General features: G+C 40.2%; 1 protein-coding gene across 2 annotated transcripts in view; it reads right to left on the reverse strand.

The window, feature by feature from the left end:
• GPR141 (G protein-coupled receptor 141) overlaps positions 1-23,063 on the reverse strand; it is a 69,105-nt gene that overhangs the window by 14,580 nt on the left and 31,462 nt on the right. Inside the window, exon 1 of one of the 2 annotated variants that reach the window (XM_070787836.1) lies at positions 194-1,579. The exons of the other annotated variant lie outside the window; for it this stretch is intronic. The gene's annotated coding sequence lies outside the window, so the exon portion shown is untranslated. Of the gene's footprint in view, positions 1-193; positions 1,580-23,063 lie in introns of those variants that run through there. 2 annotated transcript variants of the gene reach the window in all.

Genomic DNA, 23,063 nt, shown 5'->3' on the forward strand with positions numbered 1-23,063 from the left:
AATGTATCATCTTAATTTTATTTTCTGTTTGAGTCAACCATTCATGTAGTCTCTTTCCCTCTTTCTCTGCCTTCCTTTGGATTATTCAAGTATGTTTTATTTCATCCCTTCCTCCTCTATTAACTTCTTAGTTATATATTTTTCTACTTTTTTTGTAGTGATAACCCTAAAGATATAACATGCATCCTTTTACCTATTATGGGCTTCTCTGGTGGTTCAGCAGTAAAGAATCTGCCTGCCAATTCAGGAGAAACAGGTTTCATCCCCAGGTCAGGAAGATCCCCTGGAGAAGGAAATGGCAAGCCACTCCAGTATTCTTGCCTGGAAAATTCCATGGACAGAGGAACCTGGTGAGTACATGGGGTTGCAAAAAAGTTGAACACAACTTAGCAACCAAACAACAAGCCTAATATAAATTATTACTCTAGCCACTTCCCTCCTATTGATACAAATTCAGAACATTTAAATTCCATTTACTCTCTACTTCCATTTTATTGTTATATATTTTAATTCTGCGTACATTTTAAACTCCACAATATATTATCATTGTATTGTATGGTTAATAATCGATAGACATTTATATTTACTCACTTAGTTTTCTTTCCATTGCTCTTTTTTTAAAAAAAAGATTTTATTAAAGTATGATTGACATACAAAAAGCTATATACATTCATGTATACAATTCAATGACTTTAAAGATAAGTATACACCACAATCATCCATGCCATAAGCTGGTCCATCGCCTTCAAAAATTTCCATATGACTGAGCAATTCCACTACTGGGCATATATCCTGAGAAAACCAGGACTGAAAAATATTCATGCACCCCAGTGTTCATTGAAGCACTGTTTACAACAGCTAAGCAGTGGAAGAAACCTAGATGTCAGTTGGCAGATGAATGGATAACGAAGTTGTGCTGCATATTACTCAGCTATAAAAAGGAACACATTTGAGTCAAGGTGGATGAGGTGGATGAACTTAGAGCCTATTATACAGAGTGAAGTAAGTCAGAAATAGAAAGACAAATATCATATATTAACACATATATATGGAATCTAGAAAGATAGTATTGATGATCCTACTTGCAGGGCAGCAAAGAGGACAAAGACATTTTGGACACAGTGAGGGTATTAGGCGGTGGGATGATTTGGGAGAATAGCATTGAAACATAACATTACCATATGTAAAACTGGTAGCCAGTGTGGATTCCACGTATGACCCAGGGAGCCCAAAGCCAGTGCTCTGTGACAACCCAGAGGGGTTGGATAAGGCGGGGAGTGGGAGTAGGGTTCCAGAGGGAGGGGACATATGTATACCTAATGCCGATTCGTGTTGATGTATGGCAAAAACCACCACAATATTGTAACCTAATTAGCCTCCAATTAAAAAAATCATCCTGCCTCCTTTACTTATTATTATGTATGAAAACTTAACATAAGATCTATCCCCTTAGCAAATTTTTAAGACTACAATACAGTATTGCTAGCTATAGCCACTATGCTTTTTTTTTTTAACTTTATAATATTGTATTGGTTTTGCCATATATCAACATGAATCCACCACAGGTATACATGTGTTACCCATCCTGAACCCTCCTTCCTCCTCCCTCCTCCCTCCCAGTACCATCCCTCTGGGTCGTCCCAGTGCACCAGCCCCAAGCATCCAGTATCGTGCATCGAACCTGGACTGGCGACTCATTTCATATATGATATTATACATGTTTCAATGCCATTCTCCCAAATCATCCCACCCTCTCCCTCTCTCACAGAGTCCAAAAGACTGTTCTATACATCAGTGTCTCTTTTGCTGTCTCGTATACAGGGTTATTGTTGCCATCTTTCTAAATTCCATATATATGCATTAGTATACTGTATTGGTGTTTTTCTTTCTGGCTTACTTCACTCTGTATAATAGGCTCCAGTTTCATCCACCTCATTAGAACTGACTCAAAGGTATTCTTTTTAATGGCTGAGTAATACTCCAGTGTGTATATGTACCACAGCTTTCTTATCCATTCATCTGCTGATGGACATCTAGGTTGCTTCCATGTCCTGGCTATTATAAACAGTGCTGCGATGAACATTGGGGTACACGTGTCTCTTTCAATTCTGGTTTCCTCAGTGTGTATGCCCAGCAGTGGGATTGCTGGATCATAAGGCAGTTCTACTTCCAGTTTTTTAAGGAATCTCCACACTGTTCTCCATAGTGGCTGTACTAGTTTGCATTCCCACCAACAGTGTAAGAGGGTTCCCTTTTCTCCACACCCTCTCCAGCATTTATTGCTTGTAGACTTTTGGATCGCAGCCATTCTGACTGGTGTGAAATGGTACCTCATAGTCGTTTTGATTTGCATTTCTCTGATAATGAGTGATGTTGAGCATCTTTTCATGTGTTTGTTAGCCATCTGTATGTCTTCTTTGGAGAAATGTCTATTTAGTTCTTTGGCCCATTTTTTGATTGGGTCATTTATTTTTCTGGAATTGAGCTGTAGGAGTTGCGTGTATATTTTTGAGATTAGTTACTTGTCAGTTGCTGTATAACTAAAATGTTGTACCCTTTGACTAACACTTCCCTGTTTTCCCTTCCGCACAATCCCTGCCTTGTCATTTTGTTGATGGCTTCCCTTGCTGTGCAGATACTTTTTAGTGTAACATAATCCTGCTTGTTTATTTTTGCTTTTGTTGTCTGTGCTTTTGATGTCACATCCAAGAATTCTTTTCCAAGGTCAATGTCAAGAGGCTTGTACCATATGTTTTCTTCTAAGAGTTTTGTGGTTTCAGGTCTTACAATTCAGTCTTTAATCCATTTTGAGTTAACTTTGGTATGTAGTATAAGATGAGGCTTCAATTTCATTCTTTTGAATTTGGTTTTCCAAGACCATTTATTAAAGAGAGCTACCCTTTCCTCATCATGTATTGTTGTCAAAGATCACTTGATATACATGCATGGGTTTATTTCTAGGCTCTCTATTCTGTTCTGTCTGTGTCTGCTTATTTGCCAGTAGTATACTATTTGCATTACACTGTAATATGTTTTGTATTACAGCTTTGTATGGTAGCTTTGTCATACATTTTGAAATCAGAAAATGTGTTGCCTCCAGCTTTGTTCTTCTTGCTCAAAATGACTTTGGCTACTCAGAGTCTTTTGTTGTTTCATATGGGTTTTAAGACTTTTTTCTTTTTCTGTAAAAAAATGCCACTGAGATTTTCATAGAGATTGTATTAAGTCTGCAGATCACTTATACTAGTATGGATTACTATAAATAGTAATTTTAATAATATTAAGTCTTTTAATCCATGAATGTAGAATATTTCCACTTATTTCTCTCTGCTTTAATGTCTTTCATCGCTGTTGTATAATTTTCAGTGTACAAGTTTTTTACCCCCTTGGTTAAGTTTATTCCTATTTTATTTCATTTTTTCCTGCTATTGTTAATGGGATTGTTTCCTTAATTTCTGTTTCAGATATTTTATTATTACCTTATTGAAATTCAACTGACTATTTGTATGTTGATTTTGTATAGTGTAACATTAATGAATTTATTGATTAGTTCTAGCAGGGTTTTCTGTAGAATCTTTACAGTTTTTTACATATAAGGTAACATTATCTGCAAACAGACAATTTTACTGCTTTCCAATTTACATGCTTTTTTGTTTCTTTTCCTTGATCTTTTTATTTCTTTTACTTGCTTTTTAAATTTCTCTTTAATGTCAGTACTATGCTGAATAGAAACAGCAAAAATGGGCATCCTTGCCTTGTTCTAGATCTTAGAGGAAAAGATTTCAGCTTTTCACCATTGAGTCTGATTTTAGCTCTGTATTTTTCATATGTGGTGTTTATTGTGTTGAGATAAGTTCCCTCTACACATAATTTTTTGATAGTTTTTATCATGAAAGTGTGTTGAATTTTATTGAATGCTTTTTCTGCATCTCTTGAGATGATTGTGTGATTTCTATCCCTCATGAGGTGTATCACATAGATTGGTTTTTTGTATATTGAACCGTTCTTGCATTGAGGGATAAGTTTCACTTGGCCATGATGTATGATTCAATGTACTGTTGAATTTAGTTTGTTAATATTTTGTTAAGCATTTTTGCATTTGCGCTCATCAGGTATTATGCAAGACTCCCAGATGGTCTGCCTTAGATGGCAGCTGCTGCACTGTGCCCTTTCAGCTAAGCTGTGCCATGCACTCTCTCAGTCTGCCTGCAGGGGACACTCTCTCACTCACATCGCTGCCAAGGAACCAGCTCCACTATGGTAACAGAATGAGAAAAGAGGTTTAAAGACTCTTTCTTCCTAGAGCATGTTCTTCTTTTTAAAGACTCTCTTCCTCTTTGCCCCTCTGTCCATGGAACTTTCTCTTTTTTGTTCTCCTGAAGACTGCTCCATTCCACGGGATTGTCCTCCACCACCAAGATGACTCATTGGCTTTTGAAAGCAAAACAGAACTAGAATGGAGCCTAGAGAAAGATGACAATGAAGCAGTAAAGGCTTTTGAGAGTCACAGGTAGTAAGGGAGATCAGATATGGATTTGGGCCCAGTTTCTTCCGGGAAGAAAAAAAAAAAAAATGTGTCCAAGAAATATTCCTGTGCATGTGGGATATGACTCCAGTGATTAATAGACATTTTAAATTAGTTAGCATAAAAAATTTCTTTCTCCTCTCCTTCTTCCTTTCTAAGAATTAAGAGAAACACTTAAGTTTCCCACAGACATGACTTGTTTGTAGCCATGACTGTGTATGTCCAATACCATCCTGTCAGTCACTTCCACACCAGTGTAGGGACAGGCTCATGCCACATGTTCACAGTATTGGATGCTTGAGAAGAGATGGGCACATGGATGAATAGCACTATTTTATGAATATTACATTAGGGAATTATATTCTGCGAATGCAAGTTGAAATATTGAAGCCTGCAGACAAGTTCTCACTTGCATTATGAGCAATGTCACATTTTTTTTATGTCAAATTTCTTTCTACAGTTTATTTCAATAACAACATCAATTTAAACAAAGTAAACAGATTTGTTTGAACCTGGACAATTAAATCTTTCCTGATCTATTACTTTATGTGTTGAAGTTGGATACCCAAAAAGAATGGGGGTATCTCAAGTTTTTGCGCAAAATTGGAATTTCAAAGCTTAAAAGTCTTGGAAAGAAATGCCTTTATTTCAAAAACTTTGAGCACACACAAAAATAGTAAATTCCATTCAGAAATGTTTCCAGTGCCTCACTGCAGAACAATTGCTTGCTAGTAAGAACAGTCCCTAGATGGGGAAAATGTCTGAGAGAAGCAGTGAAATCTGTGACAGATGAGCCTGGAAGACAGTACCTGGGACCTGGAACAACAGAACCAGCACCCACAGTCACAATGCTCACTCAAGAGCAAGGTCAGCCAAGGGTATCGATGTGTGTTATATACAGAACTCGCCAAGCAAGGTTTGATAAATCCCTACAGATAGTGCATAGTCTCTTATTAACGGAGAAGCTGTTTCTTTCCCTGAATATCAAGTTTAGATGCTGTGTGTTTGGATTTTTAAGTATTCAGGCTCAGGTTTGGAAATTTGCGCTGTGCTTTGGGACAAAGACATTTTGAAGAGGATGCACCCGAAACACAGAAGAGAGCCAGGTCAAATGTTTGAGCCACACTAGTTATTATTATTTAAGAGCTCTAGCTCAAATTAATTAAGTTTAAAAAAGACTCCCCCCAATTTTTGCAGGAAAAAATAATGTGAGCCCCAGCCCAATAACTTACTGCATGGTAACCAGTGGCTAAGTGGTAAAGAATCTCCCTGCAGTGCAGGAACTACAGGAGGCATGGGTTCAATCCCGGGTTAGGAAGGTTCCCTGGAGGAGGGCATGCCAACCCACTCCAGTATTCTTGCGTGGAGAACCCCCATGGACAGAGGAGCCTGGTGGGCTACAGCCTATGGGGTTGCAGAATCGGACACAACTGAAGCAACTTCTTAGGCACACACACACGCACAAGTGGCAAGTATATCTGCAATGATTGAATGAGGTTGTGAAAGATAAAGGGAGAAATCGAGAAAATGGGGGACAGAAGGACAGAGAAGCAACAGGAACAATGAAAAGAATAAGGGGAATAAGGCAGAGGGAGAGAAGAAGAGGAAGAAGGCAGCAGGCTCTACGAATCCCGGCCAACCATGCCATCATCACTTACAGGCCTTGAGCTGACTAGTATTTTCCTGGCATCAGAGTCTTTATACCTGGAAATAATACAAATATAATGATTTACCCAGTTGATTGTCTAATATATGAACTGGTTACAAAAGAGTGGTTGACCTTTGTAATATCTGAAAGAAAGTAAGGGATATAGTTTATGCTTCCATGGAGATGATCCATTTGTAAATCCAAGGAGCCAGGGAATTTTTTAGAGCAATATCTATAGCACTTTTTTGCTGCTGTTATTCAGATATGTCACCCATATGTCTTCACTGTGCTTCCCCTTGCCCAAATAGTCTAACCTGTTCATTCTTTCCTGAACATTCCTGAGGTCCAAACTCCAAATTCTTTTTCCTTCAGGCCCCACCACCCTCCACCCCCTTATAGATTCTCAGCTGCTTTCTTGCTTCACCTAAGCATCTCATTCCTTTTTTGTTTGTTTGTTTCTTCTTTAATTCCCATTTTAATTATTTATTTTAGGTATTTGTGTATCTGTTTTTAATGTTGAATTTCTTTCAGAACTAATAAGATATTTTTTATAGTAGGCATGAGTTTTTAACTGAATGGGGAGATAAGGGTGGAAAAACCACCTTGACCTTATTAAGCATACCTCTGGAAGGACCAAATTTGGATCTAATTCTGTAGCTGATGTCAGGATCTTAGAATAAATATGGCCCAGAGCACAGTCTCCTAAGAGCAGGACTGCCTCCCTGGCCCTCTGGGAACCTCCTTACCTTGGACAGTGAGCTCTTCTTTATCTCTGTGATTGACCCCTGAAGTACAGCTGGACCTCAAACTCCAATCTCTGCCTTCGCTCATTCTCCTAATTTGGGGGAATTCCCTGGTGTCCAAGTGGTCAATACCCTTGGATGGATGACTACCTCAATATCAGCAGCAAGACAAGAAGTGGCTTCTGTGGCTGTTTGATAAGGAATCCATTATAGAACTAACATCAGAGGCCAGTCTATGAAGTAAGAATCCTAAAAAAAAATGTAGAGTCCTACAAAATGGCATTAGGCAATCTACATCCTCATGAGTGCATAGCTTACAGGTCTCGGGACCACCCCTCCTTTCAAGAAGAGCATATAAAATCTACTTTGGGATCTCTCACTTCATTTAATAAACAAATCACATCACTTAAAGTATCTTTCATATAGTAGGTAGTTAATATTCTGAGATTAATAAAACATATCCCATCCCTCACTGCATTTAAATCTCCTTTTGTCTGGGAGGGGAGAAAGTGGTACATAAATTATTTGTCAATACAACAACACCTACAGGTACATTGATAATGCCCCAAGAATCCAGAAAGGGGAGTAATGTATTTAACCAATAGTGGAAAGTGGAGGCATCAAAATGTCATAGCAGTGGATAGTGCTGGGGCCCAGATATGTACCAGGCGCTGGATCCTGAAGGAGGCACTGAAGTTCTAGATGCGGAGAGGAAGAAGTAGGGCACTCTGGGTGAAGACAAGAGTCTTAGAGAAGGCATGGATGCATGTTCCGGAAAATACCAATAATCTGATATGCTAGGAACATTAGTAAATGAGTAGAAAAATAAGTGAATATCTATAGATGAGGCCTACCAAATAAACATGTTCCCACTCTGAGGATTTCCTATTGTATCCTGAAACTTATAAGAGATTCAAAACTTAAAATATCAACATTTTAATATTTCAATTGCAAAAGCTTACTTCTGGCAACAGAATGAAGGAAGGATTGGAGGACAAAAAATTGATACTATAGTAGGCTATTATGCTGATTAAGTTTAAATGCTACATGGACTGGTACAAGTTGATACCACCTAGGAAGATTAACCCCCAAACTAAATGAAAATTGAAGACACTAGGGGTGGAGAAGACATTGTATACTTCAGGTGCATCAGTTAGCAAGTAATGACATCTATATGTCAAATCAACAATAAAAAGACAGGAATAATCACTAACGTTTAAAGAAAACAAATGCCACTTTAAAAAAAAAATCAAACTCCTCAGGCAAATGAACTAACAGACTAGCTAGTTGGCTAAAAGGACAAAGGATGAAAAGTAACTTTAAATGTAATTAATACCCTCAGAAGAAGAAAATGATGTGAAAGAAATTCTATTACAGTTATTGAATAAAAGATGTAGCAGAAACACAATTGGTGAGCTTATAAAAATGTTCAGAAAGATTCTCACAGATGGAACAAAAAGTAGCCAACAGAGAGCACTGAAAGGGAATGCTACAAAGCACTTAGGATAAATCTAACTTCCAGCATCATCTGGAGAGAGCAGAATGGAATGGGATGCTCAAATCATTGAAGAGCATCTCCTACAAAAAAAGATGACCTCTTTATGTTAAAGGCTCTTATCCAGTACTGAGCTGAATTAATAAAAAAGACTCACGTTTAGAGACATCAAGATGGAATTTCAAACCACAAAGAACAGCACACTTGTGTATCCACTTGGATGTCTAATAAACATCTCAAATTTAGTATATCCAAAGCTGAACTCCTATAGCTTTCTTCCCCACCTCCCAGACATACATATAAACTTATGACTTTCAAAGTCCTTCCAGCCTTAGGTTTGATAGGAACTCCACTCTCTACTGCCTGAGTGAAAAACCTTAAAGTCGTACTAGACTCCTCTTTTTCTCCCCAAATTGGTCTCCAGTCCTATCGTCTTTTCTTCAGAATAATTAACAGAGGATCCCTGGATCAGATTTTTTTTATCTGGTTCGGATATCTTTTTTATCTTGGTTCAGGGAGGGGCTTCCCCCAGTTCTGGCCACTTGGCTGGTAGTAAATGACCAAAGACAACCCGGAGGAAGCATCCCGGGCGTCTTAGGAGGCCTTGGAGAAAGGAACATTCCCAGACAGGTCTTTAGAGGGACAGACCACACAAAACTAATTAAAACAATGTATCACAAAGAAAATGGATTACTCTCTTTATAACATGAAAGGAGGATTTTAATGCATGGTTACAATTACTAATGTACTCTGCTGTGGGACATTAATAAAGTTGCTTTTTTTCAGGCTAGAATGTTGTGATGCCATAATCAGAACATGCTCTTTTAACTTCCTTCAGCTTCCAAATGTAAATTCATCATTGGGTTCACTTCTAATAATTGCAGCGCTTCCTGCCTTGGGCTTAGGAGAAGCCTGACAAAATAGTGTTTGCTTAGGCAATAATTTAGACTTACCTTATTTGTGATTACTATAGCGATTACTATAACTACAAGGTGTAATTTTACTTTATTTAAATTTTATGAATTTGAATGTTTTTTACACTAACTTTTCCCAATAAAGTCCACTGTGAAACCAAAAAAAAAAAAAAGATTTTTTTTATATAGAGGACATTCCTGGGACAATTGACAAAATCTGAACAGAATGTATAGATTAAGTAACAGAATTGCATCAGTGTTGCTTTCCTGACTTTGGTCACTGTATGTGGTTATATAAGAGAATGTACTATTCTTAGGAAGTCTATACTGCAGGTCACAGAGATAAAAGCATCACATCTTCAACTTATTTCCAAAAGGGTCAAAATATTGTTTTATATATATATGTAAAAAGTGAAAAGCAAATGTGATAAATGTTACAACTGGGAAATTGGGTTAAGGATATATTGGAGTCCTTTGTACCATCTGTATAAGGTTTTTAGAAATACAAAATTTTTCTATGTTGAAAAATACAAAAAAATAAGTCCAAGTTGTGTCTTCTCTTCACCACTTACATTGATAAAACAACTGTAATTCAAACCACATAATGTTCCACTAGGAATATTATAACAAATTCATGAATTCTCCCTTCTTTTACTTTTGTCTCTCCTATAGTCTGTTCCCCAGGCTTCCAAGGTGGCTCAGCGATAAAGAACCTGCCTGCCAATGCAGAAGATGTGGGTTCGGCCCCTGGGTCGGGGAGATACCCTGGAGAAGGCAGTGACAACCCACTCCAGTTTTCTTGCCTGGAAAATCCCGTGAACAGAGGAACCCAGCAGGCTACAGTCCATGGGGCCACAAAAATGTTGAACACTATTTAATAACTAAACAACAACAACATAGTCTATTCCTGCTGAGCAACTGAGGTAATCTTTCAAAATATAATTCAGAAGGGGTTGTTCCTCTCATCACAACCCTCTGATGACTTCTCATTTTTCTCAGAGTCAAGTCAAGATTTGGAAAACGCCTAATACGCTCTACAGGGGCATATTAACCCTCTCCCCCCATCCTCTCTTTCTTTGATGTTATCTCCTGTAACTCTCCCTTCTGTTGGTGAATTCCAAGTAAACATAATGGGCTGTTTGCTTACCCTCAAGCTTCCCTGGTATGTTCCCACCTCAGGGTCTTTGCACATGAAGTTTCCTCTTGAGGAGCGTTCTCTCCTCAGATATCTGCACAACTCGTACCTTCACCCTCATCACATCTCTGACCAAAGCTGCTTCACTGATTCCTTTCCTTTCTATTTAAAATGTCAGCACTTGACCACTTCTACCCAGCACACCTCATCCTCTTTTTATTCTTTTATTCTCCACAGCTTTTATCGCTGACATGCCATATGTTTTTGTTGTTTGTTTCTTTGTCTTCTTGCTCCCTCCACTATGATTCAGACTCCTGAAGGACAAGAAATTTTGTTTTGTTCACTTTTTTACCTCCAGCACTGGAAATAGTGCTTTGCATATAATACCTTCTTAATAAATATCAATAATTGTTGAAGGAATGAAATGAAACATACTAAACATTCTCATAGAGGGGGAAAAAAACCCAGATGCATTAAAAAAGGTTTTAAGACAAATCAACATCAGACTTTTGACATATTGAATGCTGGAGAAAACATTCGAATGGCTTTGAAAGACAATTTTGAATTTAGAAGTCTGCTTTCAACCAAACTACCATTTGAGATGGAGAGAAAAGGAAGCAGGTATTCTAATACATATACACTCAGAAAGTTTACCTCTCTCAGATTTTCCTTGAATGAGTAATGTATATTCTAAAAATTAAAAAAAGATATGTGGGATACCAAAAATAAAGTAGTGGGGGAGTGACACCATCATCACAGTGATGTGAAATGCTCTCTTTGTTTCTCCTCTTCAAGCAACAACCAGTAAAACGTCCACAACTCAACAAAGGTGTCTCTGCTCAACGCACCAGGGTGCTGGGGCATTCCACATTATCTGTACATCTAAAAATGGGTGGACGAGAACAAACAGAGGAGGGAGAACCAGAAACACCAGCCACAGCAGCTGAGCCCAGAGCCCAAAGAACCCAGGAGCAGGAGAGGAGGAGGTGCAGACAGCAAGAGCCTCCCAGCCACCATGCGACCACAGCCACAGGAAAATGGGCAGCAGTGAGTGGCAGGGCCCGTATTTTTGTCCCTTGTCACAGAGACACCCATGACGCCCTCTGCCTGCCAGCAGCAGAGCCTATGAACCTGACAAAATCAGACACGGCAGAGGTACCTGCACCACCAGCTCCCTGCCACCTTGCCCGTTCCCTGTGGTTCAGGAGCCCACAACTCAAAAGATCCTGAGCTTGGTGGAAGAGCCCACTGTCTGGAGCCCCAGCCAGTGATGCCAGTGACACCAGCAGCAGCAAGGCACCACTGATCCATCCTGGAGGGAGGCACAGCCGTGATAATGAGGGTCTTGGGCCATTCTTTTGACAGAGGCCCTGAAAGGTGAAAAGTGCCAATTCTCAAATTTAACCAGAGGCAGCGCAGGTAAAAGAAACCAAAATCATGGTATGGCGCCACCTACTGGAACGCAAAAGAAAGGCCTCTAATTTCTAGATGCACCAGCTGAATCCCTCAGTTCAGTTCAGTTCCGTCAGTCGTGTCCCACTCTTTGCAACCCCATGAACCGCAACACGCCAGGCCTCCCTGTCCATCACCAACTCCCGGAGTCCACCCAAATCCATGTCCATTTGGTCGGTGATGCCATCAAACCATCTTATCCTCTGTCGTCCCCTTCTTCTCCTGCCTTCAATCTTTCCCAGCGTCAGGGTCTTTTCCAATGAATCAGCTCTTCACATCAGGTGGCCAAAGTATTGGAGTTTCAGCTTTAGCATCAGTCCTTCCAAAGAACACCCAGGACTGATCTCCTTTAGGATAGACTGGTTGGATAATTCTTAGAGACAAGTTAAAAAAAAAAAAAAGGAACTTTACCTAAAGAAAGATTTTGAACAGTTCAGATGCACCAGCAAAGGAACAAGTCATCAAGCAGCATGAAGAACCAAAGTAACATGGTACTAGAAAAAGAAAATGGCAAGTCTCCAGAAACCAGACTTTAAGTCACATAAGATTGTGGTCTAACTGATAGGAGAATTAAAACAAACAAACAAAAAAACTATTATGAAGAAACTCAATGAGCTACAAGAGAAGTCAGAAAGGCAGTTCAATGAGCTTAGGAATAAAACTAATAATCAGAGGGAAAAGTTTACCAAAGAGATTCAAACTCTAAAAAATAACCAAACAGAAATTCTGGAGCTAAAGACCTCAATAAATAGAATGAAGAATACATTAGAAAGCATTAGAAATAGAGTGGACCATACAGAAGAGGGAACTAGTGAGCTCAAAAATAGAAATCTAGAAATGATACAGACAGAAGAGGAAAGAAAATTGAGATTCCCCCAAAAATGAAGAAATTCTCCAAGAATATTCCAACTCTTTTAGGAGGAGCAACAGTAGGGTAATGGGTATACATCCTAGAAGGAGAAGAGAGGGAGAAGAGAGTGATTATTTAAAGAAATAATAGCTGAGAACTTCCCAAACCTGGGGAAGGGACTGGATATACAAGACTGTGATGCTAAAAGAATATCTAATTGCTGCTGCTGCTGCTAAGTCGCTTCAGTTGTGTCCGATTCTGTGCGACCCCATAGATGGCTGCCCACCAGGCTCCCCCGTCCCTGGGACTCTCTAGGCAAGAACACTGGAGTGGGTTGCCATTTCCTTCTCCAATGCATGAAAGTGAAAAGTAAAAGTGAAGTTGCTCAGCCGTGTCTGACTCTTAGCGACCCCATGGACTGCAGCCTCCACCGTGGGATTTTCCAGGCAAGAGTACTGGAGTGGTTGCCATTGCAAGAATATCTAATTAGTTTAACACGAAAAGACCTTCTCCAAGACACAATATATTAAAACTATCAAAAGTCAATAACAAAAAAAGAATTTTAAAGACAGCCAGTAGAAAATAAAAAGGATTGTAATCTAAAAAGAAACTCCCTTTAGGCAATCAACAAATTTCTCAGAAGAAACTCTGCTGGCCAGGAGGGACTGGGATGACATTCTCAAAATGCTGAAAGATAAAAATTGTCATCCAAGAATACTCTCAGCAAAATTGTCATTCAGATACAAAGAAGAAATAAAGACTTTCCCAGATGAACAAAAGCTGAGGGAGTTCATCAACACCTGACCGCTTTATGGGGCTTCCCTGGTGGCTCAGACGGTAAAGAACCTGCTTGCGATGTGGGAGACCCGGATTCCATTCCTGGGTCAGGAAAATCCCTGGAGGAGGAAATGGCAACCCACTCCAGTATTCTTGCCTGGAGAATTCCATGGACAGAGAAGGCTGGTGGGTGATAGTCCATGTGTTCTTCAAGAGTTGAACACGACTGAGTGACCAGTTTTATAAAAAAATATTGATAGGAACTTTTCTATCACAAACAAAAAGGCAAAAATACATAGACATTTGAGTAAGGTGGTAAATAGAATTAGAAAATTGCAACTCTATATCAGCATATGTTTTTGAGTACTTTATTCAAGCATGAAGTTTAAAGGGAAGAAAAGCAGGAAAGAATAATGATAGCTACTTCAATTTGGATTAAAAAATGCATAAAAAGTGATAATTTGAGATAACAAAAAGAAGAAAGAAGGATGGATCTCATAGATAGATGAAGATAAGATACTATCAACAGAAATGGACTGTTTTATCAATGAGACATTTTATACAAACATCATGACAACCATACAACATAAGTCTAGAGCAGAGACATGAAACAGAAAAAGAGGAAACTGAGGTAAACATTATTAAAAAGCCATCAAACCAAAGTGACAGACAGAAACACAAGGAAAAAGAAACAATGGAGATATAGAGCAACCATAAAACGAAAGATAAAATGGCAGTACTAAGTCCTCATCTATCAATAATCACACTAAATATGAATGGATTGAATTCAGCAATCAAGACACAGAGTGAATGGGTGGATTTAAAAATAAGACAGAATTATATGCTTCCCCCAGCTCTAACAACAAACATAGGCTCAAAATGAAGGGAGATCAAAGTCACTCTCAGCTATTACAATGGCTATTATCAAAAAAGCAAGAAATAACAATGTTGTAGAGGATGTGGGTAAAGGGAACCCTTGTATACTATTGGTTGTTCAGTCACTAAGCTGTGCCCAACTCTTTGTGATCCCATGGACTGCGGCACACCAGACTTCCCTGTCCTTCACAATATCTCGGAGGTTGCTCAAACTCATGTTCATTGAGTCATTGATGCCATCCAACCATCTCATCCTCTTTTACCCCCTTCTTTTCCTGCCTTCACTCTTCCCCAGGATCGGGGTCTTTTCTAATAAGTCAGTTCTTTGCATCAGGTGGCCAAAGTATTGGAGCTTCAGCTAAAGCATCAGTCACATAATTGGTGAGAACATTAATTAGTACAGCTACTATGGAAAATAGTATGGAGATTCCTCAAAAACTTAAGAATAGGACTATCGTATGATCTACCTATCCCACTTCTGGGTATTTACCCAAAGAATATGAAAACACTTACTTGAAAAAAATATATGCACCTATGTGTTCATCATAGCATTGTTTGCAATAGTCAAGATATGGAAACAACCTCAGAGCCCATTAACAAATCAATGAATGAAGATGTGTGTGTATGTGTGTGTGTGTGTGTGTGTGTGTGTGTGTGTGTGTGTGAATACTGCACAGCCATGAAAAAAAAGATGAAATTTTGCCATTTGGGACAACATGAATGGATCTTGAAAATATGCTTAACGAAATAAGTCAGACCTAGAAAGACAAATATATAATTTCCCTCATATGTAGAATATAAAAAACAAGCGAACAAACCAAACAAACCAAAATAAACATGTAGATACAGAGAGCAGAATAGTGGTTACCAGTGGGGAAAGGGTGAAGGAGAGGCTAAATTGGATAAAGGGAATCAACTGTATGGTAACACGTGGAAGCTAAACTTTTGGTGGTGGTCATGGTGGTAGAAATATAATAAAGTAAAAACAATGTTGTACACATAACACTTGTATAATGTCATAAATCGATGTTTCCGCAGTAAGAAATACAATAATAGTAACCCAAAATATAAGTGTGTGTGTGTGGGTGTGTGTGTTTATTCACTCAATCATGTCTGACACTTTCCAACCCCATAGACTGTAGCCTGTTGGGATCCTCTGCCCATGGAATTTTCCAGGTAAGAATACTGGAGTAGGGTGCCATTTCCTACTCCAGACAGTCTTCCTGATGCAGGGATTGAACTCATGTCTCTTACGTTTCCTGCATTAGCAGGCAAGAATTAATACAGAGGACTGGTGGTGCTAAGTGGCTGCCTTAAGGTCGGGAGCAGAGTAGTGAAGTGACCCACAGTGGTTGCTATGTCTGTAACTAAGAACACTGGGTGGCCTGGCCAGGCTCGTGATAAAAGGCCTCGTCCCCCAGACCTTATTCATTCCTCTCTGCTTCCCACTCCATCTCTGAATCACTCACTTCTGCTGCTGCCGACTGAACGGAAGGGACTATGGGCGATTCAGCTTCCTGATCATTCAGTATGAGAAAGTAACCATAGTCATTTCGTCAGAGTGCTTTTTCCTTGTCACCCTCCACACCCACATTTGCACCCTTCTGGAAAGAAAGGATCCATGAAAGCTGTTTGAGTTACCACTGTTTCTTTAGGTCCAGAGGAACACCTCTACCAAGGATCAGAAGACAAAAATCACAAAATCTTAACATTGGGGAGAAACCTAGAGGCTGTTGTGTCCAACACACCATTAAATGGAAGAAAACACTGCAGCACAACCAAGACCTTCCTTACCTAACTCAAGAGTCACTAGCTAAATCTCAGTTCCCCTATTCCAGTCCAGAACTATCCCCATGACACAGCATCATTGTAACAGGACCCCAGAGGCCTAGGGAAGGCAGGTTCTTTGTGGCAAAGCCATGCTTTAAGCCCATCCCCATATACCCCTCTTCAAGGATACCTGTTAGGAGTCACAGTGAATATTCAGCTCCAGCTACAAGAGGCAGAGAGGGAGAAAAGGCCATTGGTGGACACATGGCTTCCCTGCCTTTGAGATAGCTTTGAAAGTGAAGGTGTTAGTAGCTTAGTTGTGTCTGATTCTTTGTGACTCCATGGATTGTAGCCCACCAGGCTCCTCTGTCCAAGGAATTCTCCAGCCAAGAATACTGGAGTTGCCATTCTCTTTTCCAGGGGATCTTCCTGATCCAGGGATCAAATCCAGGTCTCCTGCATCGCAGGCAGATTCTTTACTGAACCACATTCAGCTTTAGAACAAATTACACTTTGTTCTTTCTACTGGAACCAAATAGGAACATTCATTTTAATCATGAAAATCAAGCAGCATTTTATCCAAAGTATTTTGAGAAAAGACTCTGTAATGACAGCTCCATATTAAGAACTAACCACCTCAGTGTAGCTAAAAAAAAACTTGCTGAAATATCATAAAAAAGATGAAAAACAAAAAAAGCAGATAAGTCAACTCTAAAGAAAGCCATTTGAAAGAATTACATGCCTAAGTAACATATTAAACAGTCATCCCGCTCCTGTTTTTTTCCCTCAAATTCCCTCTTTTGTGGTCATTTTCCTTTACTTATCCTATTTCTGAAGTTTGAAAGGAATTTCCTGAGTCTTCAACTAAAATTGAAAAAAAGAAAAGCCTGCTTAAGCAATTTTAAGTAAAGTTTTAAATCTGCAGCTTCTCGAATGAAAAAATTGTTTCAAACAACAACAGCATTCTGGGTTGAGCTATTATTTTTGCAATCACTTGAGGAGTTAAACCTTGCTCCTGACTTGTCAACTTCCAGTGACCCATAAGAGAAGTGAAAGCTGAGAGAGGATCCCCATGAGACTGAAACTCAGAGTCTCTGTGTTTGTACAAGTAAGAGCCACATTGCCTGCAAGTCACCTCGGCATGCTATTCTACCACCTGCTCTCCGCAAAATGAGAAGCACTTTGTGAGTTCTTTCCATTCCCAGGGGGAGCTTTCCTCATATCTATAGTTACTAAAATGTGCTATGAATTCTGACCCTCGCATATGTCCCTCACCTCCTGGAAATCTTTGCTTAAAAAAGATACTAATACTTTCTTGCCCAATAATTGTTTGTCCTCAGGAAATGGTAAATCTGTGGGAGAGTGTTCCTGGAACTGCTCTATGCCCATTGCAGTAATGATCTTCCTCTTGCCTCACTGCGGAATCTGGTCGACTTAATCCACTCCACTCACAAAGACAGAAACAACCTGTCAGGCAAGGAAGGACGATGTCCAGTAGACAGAACTTCGTAGTCAGCCATGTTAGTAATTTCCTCACCCGTAAGCTCCCACTGAGCCCAGTGAAGAACTGAAACAGAGGAAGGATAGGATATCACTAAAGAGGCTGTTTTTCACATTTTCATTTCACATGATTCATGCTGTTTCATCAAGAGTATCACAAGTAGGCTGTCTTCTTTTTTGCACTGCTCTGACCATGTTGTGCTTAACTATCTACTTGTTCATCTTCCCCATTATCTTTTTTCCTTCATGATAACTACCAGGGTTTTATTTCCTTTTCTTTTCTTGGTATGTTTGTCTTGTTTTATTGCAAAAAGAGGCAACTAAACTAAAAAAAAAAAAAAAAAACTAAAGGAAAAGTAGTTGAACAGAATTTTTCCACTCTCTTGAGTATTTTAGTATATTTTCTGCTGGGATCTTTCTATGCATCTCTGTTAGTGAGATACTATAATTATATTGTACCTCAATTTTCAGCATATATTTTTCACTAGTGATATATTGAAGGACTTAGCCTTTAAGCTTCTGTACTTTTAAATGACTGCATAACATCCCATCAAATGGTCATCTTCAATGTTATCTAACCAAATTTTCAGCTGTGGGACATTTCCAATTTATTGTTGCTATAAATACTTCTATGATATGAACATTTTTGTGAATTAAGTATTTACATATTTTGGATTATTTCTCTGGTATCCAAGAAAAGAGTGGTTGTATGACATGAAAATATTTATGGATTTATATTTATAGTGTCAAATTGTTTTACATTGACATTTTTTTGACAAAATATTCATTTAAAGTAAAAAATTTATTCCTGCTTTCTAATTTAATCTGTTTCTATTAAGCAGTTTTTTTTAAAATATATTTTATCTAAATGATTCCAATCAGCCAGCAATCTCTATTTGTTGTTCTTGTTGTCAGAATTCTGTAACGGACTAAGTGAGGAGCTGTGGATAAAATCCTCAAGTAACTCTTTGTAACTCAAGTAGCTAAGCGCAGGCGGCCGCGACCGGCGCGCTAAGCGCGCGCGGCCGTTGAGGAGCTACCCCACGTCCGAGGTCAGGGTCAGAAGCTGGGAGGACCCCATGCCCGAAGGGCGGAGGCCAAGAGGAGTTACCCCACGTCCGAGGTCAGGGGCAGCGGCCGAGAGTGCCAGGCTGTGACAGCGCAGGAACGCCGAGAGGAGCTACCCAATGTCCGAGGTTGAGGTCGGGGCAGCCGAGAGGAGCTACCCCGCGTCCGAGCTCAGGGGCAGCTGAGAGGAGCAACCCCAAGCCCGAGGCCAGGGGCAGGGGCCGGGAGGACCAACCCCACATCCAAGGAGCTATGGCTGCGTGGGCACAGTAGGGCCTAGAGGAGCTATCCCATGTTGAAGGCCAGGAAGGGCGGTGGTGAGGAGATACCCCTAGTACAAGGTAAGGACCAGCAGCTGCGCTTTGCCGGAGCACCTGTGAAGAGATACCCCACACCCAAGGTACAAGAAACCCAAGTAAGACCGTAGATGTTGCAAGAGGGCATCAGAGGGCAGACACACTGAAACCATAATCACAGAAAACTAGTCAATCTAATCACACTAGGACCACAGCTTTGTCTAACTCAATGAAACTAAGCCATGCCCGTGGGGAAACCCAAGATGGGTGGGTCATGGTGGAGAGATCAGACAGAATGTGGTCCACTGGAGAAGGGAATGGCAAACCACTTCAGTATTCTTGCCTTGAGAACCCCATGAACAGTATGAAAAGGCAAAATGATAGGATACTGAAAGAGGAACTCCCCAGGTCAGTAGGTGCCCAATATGCTACGAGATCAGTGGAGAAATGACTCCAGAAAAAATGAAGGGATGGAGCCAAAGCAAAAAAAAATACCCAGCTGTGGATGTGACTGGTGATAGAAGCAAGGTCTGATGCTGTAAAGAGCAATATTGAGTAGGAACCTGGAATGTCAGGTCCATGAATCGAGGCAAGTTGGAAGTGGTCAAACAAGAGATGGCAAGAGTGAATGTCAACATTCTAGGAATCAGCGAACTAAAATGGACTGGAATGGGTGAATTTAACTCAGATGACCATTATATCTACTACTGTGGGCAGGAATCCCTCAGAAGAAATGGAGTAGCCATCATGGTCAACAAACGAGTTTGAAATACAGTACTTGGATGCAATCTCAAAACGACAGAATGATCTTTGTTCATTTCCAAAGCAAACCATTCAATATCACAGTAATCCAAGTCTATGCCCCAACCAGTAACGCTGAAGAAGCTGAAGTTGAACGGTTCTATGAAGACCTACAAGACCTTTTAGAATTAACACCCAAAAAAGATGTCCTTTTCATTATAGGGGACTGGAATGCAAAAGGAGGAAGTCAAGAAACACCTGAAGTAACAGGCAAATTTGGCCTTGGAATATGGAATGAAGCAGGGCAAAGACTAATAGAGTTTTGCCAAGAAAATGCACTGGTCATAGCAAACACCGTCTTCCAACAACACAAGAGAAGACTCTACACATGGACATCACCAGATGGTCAACACTGAAATCAGATTGATTATCTTCTTTGCAGCCAAAGATGGAGAAGCTCTATACAGTCAGCAAAAACAAGACCAGGAGCTGACTGTGGCTGAGATTATGAACTCCTTATTGCCAAATTCAGACTTAAATTGAAGAAAGTAGGGAAAACCAATAGACCATTCAGGTGTGACCTAGATCAAATCCCTTATGATTATACACTGGAAGTGAGAAATAGATTTAAGGGCCTAGATCTGATAGATAAAGTGCCTGATGAACTATGGATGGAGGTTCGTGATATTGTACAGGAGACAGGGATCAAGACCATCCCCATGGAAAAGAAATGCAGAAAAGCAAAATGGCTGTCTGGGGAGGCCTTACAAATAGCTGTGAAAAGAAGAGAAGCGAAAAGCAAAGGAGAAAAGGAAAGATATAAGCATCTGAATGCAGAGTTCCAAAGAATAGCAAGAAGAGATAAGAAAGCCTTCTTCAGCGATCAATGCAAAGAAATAGAGGAAAACAACAGAATGGGAAAGACTAGAGATCTCTTCAAGAAAATTAGAGATACCAAGGGAACATATCATGCAAAGATGGGCTCGATACAGGACAGAAATGGTATGGACATAATAGAAGCAGAAGATCTTAAAAAGAGGTGGCAAGAATACACAGAAGAACTGTGCAAAAAAGATCTTCACGACCCAGGTAATCCCGATGGTGTGATCACTGACCTAGAGCCAGACATCCTGTATTGTGAAGTCAAGTGGGCCTGAGAAAGCATCACTACAAACAAAGCTAGTGGAGGTGATGGAATTCCAGTTGAGCTGTTTCAAATCCTGAAAGATGATGCTGTGCAACTGCTGCACTCAATATGCCAGCAAATTTGAAAAACTCAGCAGTGGCCACTGGACTGGAAAAGGTCCATTTTCATTCCAATCCCAAAGAAAGGCAATGCTAAAGAATGCTCAAACTACTACACAATTGCACTCATCTCACACGCTAGTAAAGTAATGCTCAAAATTCTCCAAGCCAGGCTTCAGCAATATGTGAACCGTGAACTTCCTGATGTTCAAGCTGGTTTTAGAAAAGGCAGAGGAACCAGAGATCAAATTGCCAACATCCGCTGGATCATGGAAAAAGCAAGAGAGTTCCAGAAAAGCATCTATTTCTGCTTTATTGACTATGCCAAAGCCTTTGACTGTGTGGATCACAATCAACTGTGGGAAATTCTTCAAGAGATGGGAATACCAGACCACCTGACCTGCCTCTTGAGAAATTTGTATGCAGGTCAGGAAGCAACAGTTAGAACTGGACTTGGAACAACAGACTGGTCCAAATAGGAAAAGGACTACATCAAGGCTGTATATTGTCACCCTGCTTATTTAACTTATATGCAGAGTACATCATGAGAAACACTGGACTGGAAGAAGCACAAGCTGGAATCAAGATTGCTGGGAGAAATATCAATAACCTTAGATATGCAGATGACACCACCCTTATGGCAGAAAGTGAAGAGGAACTCAAAAGCCTCTTGATGAAAGTGAAAGAGGAGAGTGAAAAAGTTGGCTTAAAGATCAACATTCAGAAAATGAAGATCATGGCTTCCGGTCCCACCACTTCATGGGAAATAGATGGGGAAACAGTGGAAACAGTGTCAGACTTTATTTTTTTGGGCTCCAAAATCGCTGCAGATGGTGACTGCAGCCATGAAATTAAAAGGCGCTTACTCCTTGGAAGGAAAGTTATGACCAACCTAGATAGCTTATTCAAAAGCAGAGACATTACTTTGCCAACAAAGGTCCGTCTAGCCAAGGCTATGGTTTTTCCTGTGGTCATGTATGGATGTGAGAGTTGGACTATGAAGAAGGCTGAGCACCGAAGAATTGATGCTTTTGAACTGTGGTGTTGGAGAAGACTCTTGAGAGTCCCTTAGACTGCAAGGAGATCCAACCAGTCCATTCTGAAGGAGATCAGCCCTGGGATTTCTTTGGAAGGAATGATGCTAAAGCTGAAACTCCAGTACTTTGGCCACCTCATGGGGAGAGTTGACTCATTGGAAAAGACTGTGATGCTGGGAGGGATTGGGGGCAAGAGGAGAAGGGGACGACAGAGGATGAGATGACTGGATGGCATCACTGACTCGGACGTGGGTCTGGGTGAACTCCAGGAGTTGGTGATGGACAGGGAGGCCTGGCATGCTGCGATTCATGGGCTCGCAAAGAGTCGGACACGACTGAGTGACTGAACTGAACTGAACTCATTGCCACTTGAAACCATACTCTTAGCCCTCAGCGAGCTAAGCCAACAAGGAAAGAAGCACTCCAGAAGTTCTACAGGTATTCTCCTATTCAAATCCTGTCTTGGCGTCTCATCTAAATAGAGCTTTGGAAAAATCATTGACCTCTGTCTTGGAGCTCAGTGCAATCTATCAACAAATCAAGATGCCATGCCAACAGAACACCTGGGGAAACGGGGAGTGGGAAATGACTTAAAAGAATGTTTAATGACTAAATGACTAAATTAGAAATGACTAAAAAGAGCCTCTTTATTAAGAGAAAGATAGCCTTTCATTTGAGAGCTCATCAACAGCTATAGATGGAAGACACCATACCTCCAAGGTGAATGTGAAATATCTTAGAGCAGTAAGGCTTTCTGCATTCAAAACTATTGAGAAATTTGCCAGACAAATCTGCTGAGGCTCTCCCCCCTCTCATTTTCAGCCCCAGGTGTCTCTGGGTCTATGCTTCCTCATCAACAATGAGAGTGTTGATTCTAGCACAGTTTGTCAATAACATAGCTGCCACGTCCTCAGATCTTCCTCAGTTCCTGGCCCTATGATGGAAAAGTCATCTACATCACTTATAATCCTCCCAAGAGGTCTAGGGTCTG

This window comes from Bos indicus, chromosome 4 (genome assembly GCF_029378745.1).
Source record: "Bos indicus isolate NIAB-ARS_2022 breed Sahiwal x Tharparkar chromosome 4, NIAB-ARS_B.indTharparkar_mat_pri_1.0, whole genome shotgun sequence".
In the NCBI taxonomy this organism is placed as follows: Eukaryota; Metazoa; Chordata; class Mammalia; order Artiodactyla; family Bovidae; genus Bos; species Bos indicus.